This window comes from Nicotiana sylvestris, chromosome 1 (assembly GCF_000393655.2).
Source record: "Nicotiana sylvestris chromosome 1, ASM39365v2, whole genome shotgun sequence".
Lineage (NCBI taxonomy): Eukaryota > Viridiplantae > Streptophyta > Magnoliopsida > Solanales > Solanaceae > Nicotiana > Nicotiana sylvestris.
In genome coordinates, this window is record NC_091057.1 from 157,394,756 (window position 1) to 157,404,361 (window position 9,606).

The window sequence follows — 9,606 nt, forward strand, 5'->3', positions numbered from 1 at the left end:
ATTAAACCTGGGCGAAAAGTACTTCTACCTAGAAATATAAGCTGGATCCCTCTAGGCGAAAAGGTTCTACTTGAGTTAAGCAATGAAAAATAACCTGAACGAAGAGTACTTCTACCCGGAACTATGAGCTGGATCTCCCTAGGCGAAAAGATTCTACTCGAGTTAAGCTACGTAAAAATAACCTAAGCGAATAATACTTCTACTCGGAACTATGAGCTGGATTCCCCCAGGAGAAAAAGTTCTAACTGGGTTAAGCTACGAAAACTATACCTGGGTGAAGAGTACTTCTACCCGAAAATATAAGCTAGATCTCCTTAGGCGAAAAGGTTCTACCTGGGTTAAGCTATAAAAACTAAGCCTGGGCAATGAGTACTTCTACCCGGAACTATGAGCTGGATCCCCTAGGCGAAAAGGTTTTACCTGGGTTAAGCTATGTAAAACAACCTGAGCGGAGAGTACTTCTACCCGAAACTATGAGCTGGATCCCCCTAGGCGAGAAGGTTCTACTTGGGTTAAGTTGCGTAAAAACAACCTGAGCGAAGAGTACTTCTACCCGGAACTATGAGCTGGATCCCCCTAGGTGAAAAGGTTCTACCTGGGTTAAGCTACAAAAACTATACCTGGGCGAAGAGTACTTCTACCCAAAATATGAGCTAGATGCTTCTAGGCGAAAAAGTTTTACCCGAGTTAATCAATGAAAAACAACTTGAGTGAAGAGTACTTCTACCCGGAACTATGAATTGGATCCCCCTAGGCGAAAAGGTTCTACCTGGGTTAAGCTGAGGAAAAACAACATGAGCGAAGAGTACTTCTACCCGAAACTATGAACTGGATCCCCCTAGGCGAAAAGGTTCTACCTGGGTTAAGCTTCGTAAAAACAACCTGAGCGAAGAGTACTTCTACCCGAACTATGAGCTGGATCCCCTAGGCGAAAAGGTTCTACCTGGGTTAAGCTGCATAAAAACAACTTGAGCAAAGAGTACTTCTACCCAGAACTATGAGTTGGATCCCCCTAGGCGAAAAGGTTCTACCTGGGTTAAGTTGCGTAAAAACAACCTGACCGAAGAGTACTTCTACCCGGAACTATGAGCTGGATCCCCTTAGGCGAAAAGGTTCTACCTGGGTTAAGCTACGTAAAAATAGGAGGTTTGAACAATAGTGATATATGCCAAAAGTAAAAGAAAAAATGGAAATTTTAAGGAGCTTACGTTTGATGACATTCGTTCTTTTAGAATCACCATTCTGCATGCTTTGTTCCTTCTTCAAACAAAGAAAAATTTGTGAGTTTTCAAAGTGGTGGTTGGTTTGTGGCCTTGATGCCCTGAGTAGTTTGATTCACGGCCACTGCCGTCGAAGAACCGATTTTGTCAGCATAGCACCGAGATGCTTGACTGCTCTGTATTATTTTCTGGAGACCTTGGCTTTCCAAACTTTTGCCGAGAAAGTTGGCCACGTGGGACTCAACCTTTTCAACTTCGTTTGCCTTTATAGGCACTTCAATTTGATTTTCTCCTTCCAAGATTTTTGATTTCGAAGTATCGGCTGCCATGGCCAGTCGAGGCCGACTTATGTCCCCTGACGAGGCTGGGTGCCTTTTTTCATATTAGCTAGTATCAAATGAGAAACTTATAAATCATTCTTACCATCCTTTCTTTGTCTTAGTTTCGGAACAGAGTTAAACTGAATGGGATTCAAAGAAAACAAACAATGGAATGGAGAATGAGTTTAAAACAAGAAGTGTCCCTTTCGGGAAAAGGAAAGAAGGACTTATCTGGAGTATATGCGGACTTCAATGAACATGATATGCCTTTTGTAATGGATGCCTGATCTGTGTAAACAGTCAGACTCTCAGAAATTCATCACAACTTTTTCCTCAAAATCGAAAAACCTAGCCAGGACTTTGTCGATGCCGATGGCCGTGAGAATCCTTTTTTCGATCAGGGGTGCCCTTTGCGGGTTTTAACGAGCTAACCTCTCTTATTTCTCTACTCACCATTGCCTTATAGTGCTCTTTGCGTGTTTTCACTAACAAGACTCTCTTATTTTGATTTCTTTGCTTACTGTCGCCTCACGGTGCCCGTGTGGGTTTTCACCAATAAGACTCTCTCATTTGATTGCATCAGATCCAAATAGATGTATCCTCCAATTTTGGACATCTTTATCGATTGATCGGAAGGACTTGAACAGGATTTGGGGTAAAAAGAGTTTGGACTGAATTACAACTTTGGAACCTTTCAGGCGAACCATCACCGAACCATTATAACATCTGCCCTAGTTTCACTTTTGGGGGAATTTGGATTTTTATTTTGGTGTGGTTAAACCCCAAAGAGCGGCTGCCTACGTATCCTTTTGGAATCAAGTCGAATGTAGTTCAGGAAATTTGTTTTTGATTTTTTCTTTTGTTTTTCTGTTTTGTTTTCTTTTCTCTTTCTTTTTCCTTTTTTTTCATTTTCATTTCTTTTTCTTCTTCTTTTTTTAATTTCATTTTTCTAAATTTTTATTTTTTAATAGCACTTTCAGGTGCCAAAGAGGGTAATCAAAGAAGAGTAACCAGCTCAAATGGGTTTGCAAAGGGTTAAGTGTTTGGATAGTGAGAAAGAAAGCCTTCTTTATCCCAATCGAAGAACATTAATACTATATAGAGGATCCAACATAGTACCTTTTGACTGCATTTGCATTGGCAGTTGTTTCAAGGACATTTCCTTCGATGTATTCTAAGTACAATGCACTCTTTTGGCAGTACTCTTGTTGCAATATATGGACCTTTCCAATCTGGAACCAATTTTTCTTCAGCTGTTCCAAATCTTTGTTTTATTTCCCTAAACTTATCCTCATTGCGATCTAATTCTTGATTCATTACTTCGAGGTTAGACAGCTTTTCAGGATATGGGCATGTAGTCAGCAAACATGTCATGTTATTGAAATCTGCATTTTAGAACTGAAAAGAAAAATAAGAAAAGTGACAAGAATAAGAAAAGAGATATTCCTGGATAATGAAATATTAATTTCATTTGATTTTTTTGATTTTTGATTTTTTTTTCAATTTTTGAAGATAGAAGGGTTTACATAGGAAAGTAAGACAATAAAGTAAAATATCCAGATCACACCCTGAGATAATCTGGATGCAGAAAGGATAGCAAGACCAGCTACTGAGACTCCCGTTTGACGGGAAACTTTCAGGCTTGGCTACCATTTTTTTTGTTTCTTTTCTTCTGTCTCGACAATGGTTGCAATGGCATTCAATGTCGGATCAAATTCTTCATCTTCACAAATCTTTCCGACTAACGGCCTATTTGTGAGAGTAGGGAGATGATTGTTCATCATATTAGGAGCCTCTTCGTCTCGGAGAATGATTCTTTCAGCTTCAATCAAGTCTTCAACTGCCCTTTTGAGGGTCCAACAGTCCTTTGTATTGTGTCCCACTGCTCCGGAGTGGTATTCACATCTAGCATCAGCTTGGTGCGAGAGAGATTCGGGGTTTGGCTGGTTTGGGGCCACTGGCTGCAATGAACCTTGCCTGACTAGCTTTTGGAACAAACCCGAGTATGATTTTACCAATTGGGGCGAACTGATTCCTTTTGAAAGGCTCTTTTGGGTGAGGATTGTACCAGGGAACATTTGATTGGGATTATATAGAGCTTGGTAAAGATGGGCATTTCTGGAAGGTGGAGCTCGGTTTTGTGTATAATGTTGTGGCAACGTGCAAGGTTGCGTGTTCATCACCGCATACCAACAAAATCATCTGAACAGAACCTGGCTTTATTGCACACAAAACTGTGAGCACGTGATTTTTGCCCTATAGGAGAATTACTCCCAAAAATCCAAAAAAAAATAATTTTCCTTTGTGTGCGATTTTTGAATTTTTCGTGGCATTTTTGGATAATTATTTATATTTTTGTCTGTGCATGTTTATTGGTTTAAATTAATAAAAATATAAAAATATGTCGCATTTGCATTTAATATTTAATTAAGTTTGTTTTACAAAATGAAAAAATCATAAAAATGATGTACGTTGCATTTTTAGCATTTAACGTCCAAATTGTGTGATTTTATCGTTAATTGCTATTTAAATGTGCGATAATTGTTATTAGGGGTTAATTAAATTTTTGAGATAATTTTGGGTTTCATAATTTAATCTTAGTATTTTTAGCTTTATTAATTAGGAAATTGAATAAATCGAAAAGAACAAAAATAGAAGTAAATCGGATTGGGCCTTTTCTTCAAATTTTAAACCAAATACCCAGCCTTCCCCTACGACCCGGTCCATTTCAAACCGGGTCGACCCAGTCCATAAACCCAAAGACCCAACCCCTTTCTTCATTTTTTTCATTTTTCTCATTTCCCTAACCCTAAACCTAACAAACCACCCGCCCCCTCTCTTCATCTTCTCCAAAACTCCAAACGACCCCCTCCAATGGCTGCCCCAGCGTCCAGCTCCATAGTTTCCCTCCTCCGTCGCCTTCTTCAAACACACACACACACCAGCAGCTCCAGGAAGCGACCATCGAGCTCCAGTCGCGAGCACCACCATCTCCTTCGTTTTTCGCCTTTTCCGTCTTCATCGTCGCCATCTTCTTCGAGCTCGAGCTCTCATGGATGCTGCCTCTTCTTCTTCTTCATCGCACAGCCCAATCCATGAATGCCCAAGCTCCTCCAGTCACGTCGAGCTCCAGCCCTGGACGTGAACTGCTGCTACCCCCGTCGAGCTCATGCAGTCACGTCGAGCTCCTGCAGTTCTTGGGCTCCAAACGACCATGGATCCCCCGTCGAACCTCCACCAGCAGTCCACCATCGTCCAGCTTCTGTCCCGTCGCCCATAAGCCCGCCCAGCAGCTTCTTCGTCCTCGTCCAAACGACCAAACTACTTTCCGTTCGAGTTCGTCGTCGCTTCGATCCGGTTAGTGGGTTTAAAGTTCATTTCTGTCCGTATTTTGTTTTGATATTCTCGGATCTGAAATCAGTAAATGTTTGATTCTTGTTTTTGTTCGTGTTTATCGTTTCTTGATTATTTCTTCAGTATGTTTCATTTGTTATTTTTTATTTTTAATAAAGAAATTGTTAGTTTAACTATAATGTTGTTAGATTTAAGTTGAAGTTCAATTAATTATTTCTTCAGTTTGTTTTTATTCGTTTAAAAGGATTTAATTTTAATATAGAAATATGTTAGTTTTCCTTCGTCTTGACTGTAATATTGTTAGATTTAATTTGAGGATCAATTGGTTATTTAGTTTAGTGATTTGAATCTGTTTATTTGCTCCGTTTAAGCTTAAGTTGAATTTAAACTCAGTAAATTGAGTATGTTTGTTTGTTATTGTTGTTGAATCTGAAAATAGGATGTTGTTTAAAAATATTATTCATTCAAAATAATTCCGGTTGTTTCTTTGTTGTTCAGCGTTTAGTTTGAATTTGTTAATTGAATTGGACTAAGAATTGGTTATAGCTGCTATATTTTGGTTAATTGATTATGTGAATTGGTTATAGCTGGTAATTTGATTTTAGTTCTTAGATAATTTTTGAAGTTTGAACGGATTTTTGAATCAGGGCAGTAACAGTAGTTTTAGGGGTAATATGAGAATTAACCAATTGCAGATTTATTTAATTATAGTGGGGGACAAGACACTTGGTAGTGGGGGACAAGACACAATGATAAAAGTAAAAAGAGAGGGTTAATGATGATGTCTTCTTTGACCATTCAAAAAGAGGGAACCATGGAGTCCATGTTGACTGCTTTTACTTAAGTAAAAATAAGAAATAGTATAGGTAATAATAAAAGGTTAAAAGTTATACATAGTATAAGAATATTGAGGTAAAAGAAAAAAAAGAGGCAAAAAAGGGGTAGTAAGAATAGTTTAAAGGAAAAAGGAAAGAGGTAAAAAGAAAAAGGGAGTCTTGCTTTGGATATAAAAGGACTCATTTGACACCACTAAAAAAAAGAGGAGAGGGAGAGAGAACAAAACTGGAAAAAAAAAAATTCTACTTTCCTTCATTGTTTGAAATCAGCATTAATTGCTATTATTTCATCGAAGCTTGACGCTTCTTTCTTGGGTTACTACTCCACTGGTTTGCAAACTCTGTTACTGGTCTATTCCTATGTTGTTGGACTGTTGTTGCTGTGCTGTATTGTTACTACTGCTGCTGATTCTCATCTTCCTCTTCTCTTGTATTCAACACCAGGTACATGGCTGTAACCTTGTCGATATTGTAAGCTAAAAATGTGAAAGCATGAATACATATGAAGAATTGAACTTTGAAGTTTTAATTTCATTTTTTCTTTGTTTCTTTTACTGATTGTATTTAGGCTATTTCATGTATTACTGTTTAACAATTGGAATAAGAGGAAAGTAACATAAGTTGGTCTTTAGTGAATCAGCTTGGCAAAACGGGTTGATTCACTAGCTATGAAGGTTTTAATATGGTCAACAGTAGGTTAATCATGAATGGGTAGCTAAATTTAGTTAAGGCCAAACAAGATTAGATAATGTTTAAGCTTAATAAACTTTCTAATAAGCTTTAGTAATTATGGTTAGATCTAGTTTCAAATGGTTGTAAATAATTAATTCCAATAGTTTTTTTTTTAATTTTTTTATTATTTTATATAACATTGCGAGCGTCAATCTAGCTACATTGGATTTTTTTTGAATATTAGTTGTCGAATTTCTTATTTTATTTACAATTTCGAATTTTCTTTCCTTTTTTAGTAAAATTCCTTTCTATTAATATTTGTCTTAATCTAGCAATTAGTATGTTACGTTTTCTTAATTTTTTGGAAAGCTCCTAATTAATTAGGATTTTCTTTCTTTATTTTAGAGACTAATTTAATAGAAAAATGCAGTCACTTTAGGATTGTCCTTTTAAAATAAACGAGATGAGCCTCGCCTAGTAAATCGTATAGATTGCGGGGCCCTCACAAATGTATGTATTAATTACTTAGAATTTGGGATCGGCCGCTTAGCGAATTTCACGGCTTTTTCCCAAAATAACCACACATTAGTCTCTTTAGGCGCGTACTTTTAATAATTTACTTTCTTAAACTCAGGTGCACATTTATGTGACCCAAATCCAAATCTCAACGGAGTTGGAACGTGTCAAAAACTGCGGGTGCATTGATGTGACGTGGTTCAAGACCCGTTTTCACGACGTTGCAAGTCTTTTTTAAAAAATAATAATAATAAAAGCTGCTAAAAGTTAAAATTTGCACATAAGTTCATAATTGTATAAAATCAGATATTTAAGCCAAATATGACAGTTGAGCGACCGTGCTAGAACCACGGAACTCGGGAATGCCTAACACCTTCTCCCAGGTTAACAGAATTCCTTATCCGGATTTCTGGTTCGCGGACTGTTAACAGAGTCATTCTTTTCCTCGATTCGGGATTAAATCGGTGACTTGGGACACCCTAAATCTCCCAAGTGGCGACTCTGAACTAAATAAACAAATCCCGTTTCGATTGTCCTTTAATTGAAAAAACTCCCTCTGCGCCCTTGTGGGTGTAGGTAAAAAGGAGGTGTGACAAAAATAACCTTGTTAGTTTTGAGACATTTAACAGATAGGAAATCACACGTTGGAATGCAATGATCCCAACAATTAAATGATTCTACCATGCATTTGCAATGGTTGCACGTTTCATCTCGGCTTTATTGTCCCATTTCTATTATATGCCCCTTTTTTTCACGCTCTCTTTTGGATTTTTTCATTCTTGCTTTCTTTTCTTCTTTTTATTCTTTTTCTTTCGCTCTTTATTTTTCTTTGTTATTTTTGCCACCTTTTCACTATTTTTTATTTTTATTTGTTCCCTCAATTTATTTATGGCTATGATCGAATCGATGAAGATTGCCTACGTATCATGACGCCGCATGAATCAAATCTTGTGTCGTTCGGGAAGATTGAGAATTGAGTAAATAAGCTAAATCCTTTTTTCTTACTTTTTATAAAACTTAGGCCATGAAAGCTTTAAGGCAAAAGAAAAATATTTTTTTTTTCAATTTTTCATTTTGCTTCTTTTTTTCGAAAAAAAATGCTTTAAAAGAAGAAAGGAAATATTTTTTTTTTGTATTTTTTTTGTATTTTTTTGAAAGAAAGACTGTCACACCTCCTTTTTACGCACCCGCAGGGGTACAAGGGAGTTTTTTCCAATTAAAGGACAATCGAAACGGGATTTATTTGCTTGTTTCAGAGTCGCCACTTGGGAGATTTAGGGTGTCCCAAGTCACCAATTTTAATCCCGAATCGAGGAAAAGAATGACTCCATATTACAGTCTACGTACCAGAAATCCGGATAAGGAATTCTGTTAACCCGGGAGAAGGTGTTAGGCATTCCCGAGTTCCGTGGTTCTAGCACGGTCGCTCAACTGTTATATTCGGCTTGATTATCTGATTTTATACAAATATGAACTTATGTGCAAATTTTATCTTTTAACCGCTTTATTATTATTGTTTTTAAAAGAAATGTGAACATCGCTTAAAACACGTCTTTGGACTGCGTCACATGAAATGCACCCACAATCCGGAACACGTTTTATTTGATGTTTTGGGATTTGGATTCGGGTCGCATGAAATGCACACCCAGGCTTAAGAAAGTAAAATATTAAACACGCGCCTAAAGAGACTATCGTATTATTATCCTGGGAAGGCCGCGAATTTTGCTAAACGGTCTGTCCCGAATCTTAAGTATTTTAATATATACATTCAACGAGGGCCCCGCAGCTTGTGCATTTTATTTGTCGAGGCTCATCTCATCTTTTATTTTTGAAAGGATATCCTATAGCGGCTATGTTTCTTGTCGCATTTGTCTCTACCAGTTGAAAGCAGAAATCGCCCTAGTTAATTACATGCTTACAGTTATTTACAGCAGGATTCCGAATGCTTTTCAAACAAAAATCAGAAATAGGGCCGCACCCATGGGCGAGCGATCGGACCTCATGGGCCCAAACCCAGCTTATGCGGGATTCGCCAGGCCCGGGCCACTGATTTTCCGGTGAAGGCCTGCTTAACCCGTTTCGACTTGGGCTCGACCTTCGTGAGGTTGAGGCCGAAAACTTGTATTTTTCTGTTCTAAAGGGGTGGTTTATCAGTTATAACAGGGCAGTTTACCAAAGGAAATGAAATATGCTAACAATGGATAGTTTTATACTTGACATGCATTTGAGGACATGTTAATCACAAACATAGCTAATTTATAGGACGTAGCCTACTGCACTGCCAATCCTTTTATCTGTCAACCTACACACAATATGATATTAAATTGCCCTATATTTACATTCACTATATAAGAGGACTAACTCCAGTATCCAGGCAAGAATGTAAACCATTACACATTGCATGACATTCGACATAACAAACTATATGTGGAAATAAACATCTTCAAATCTTCTCTTTGTATTCATGCTCAACTTTCAGGTTACATTGATAGTGTATTAGTCGTGTACCTGGTATGGAAAGCAAAAGAAGAAGGAGAATGATCAACAACAACAACCAAACAGCAACAACACAGCAACAACAACCAGCAACAATTATGAAGCCCACAGGTGGTCGAGCATCAAACAGACAATCCTAGAAACAGATTAGAAAACAGCAGAAAGCCCAAAATACTTAATGTAACAGCACCA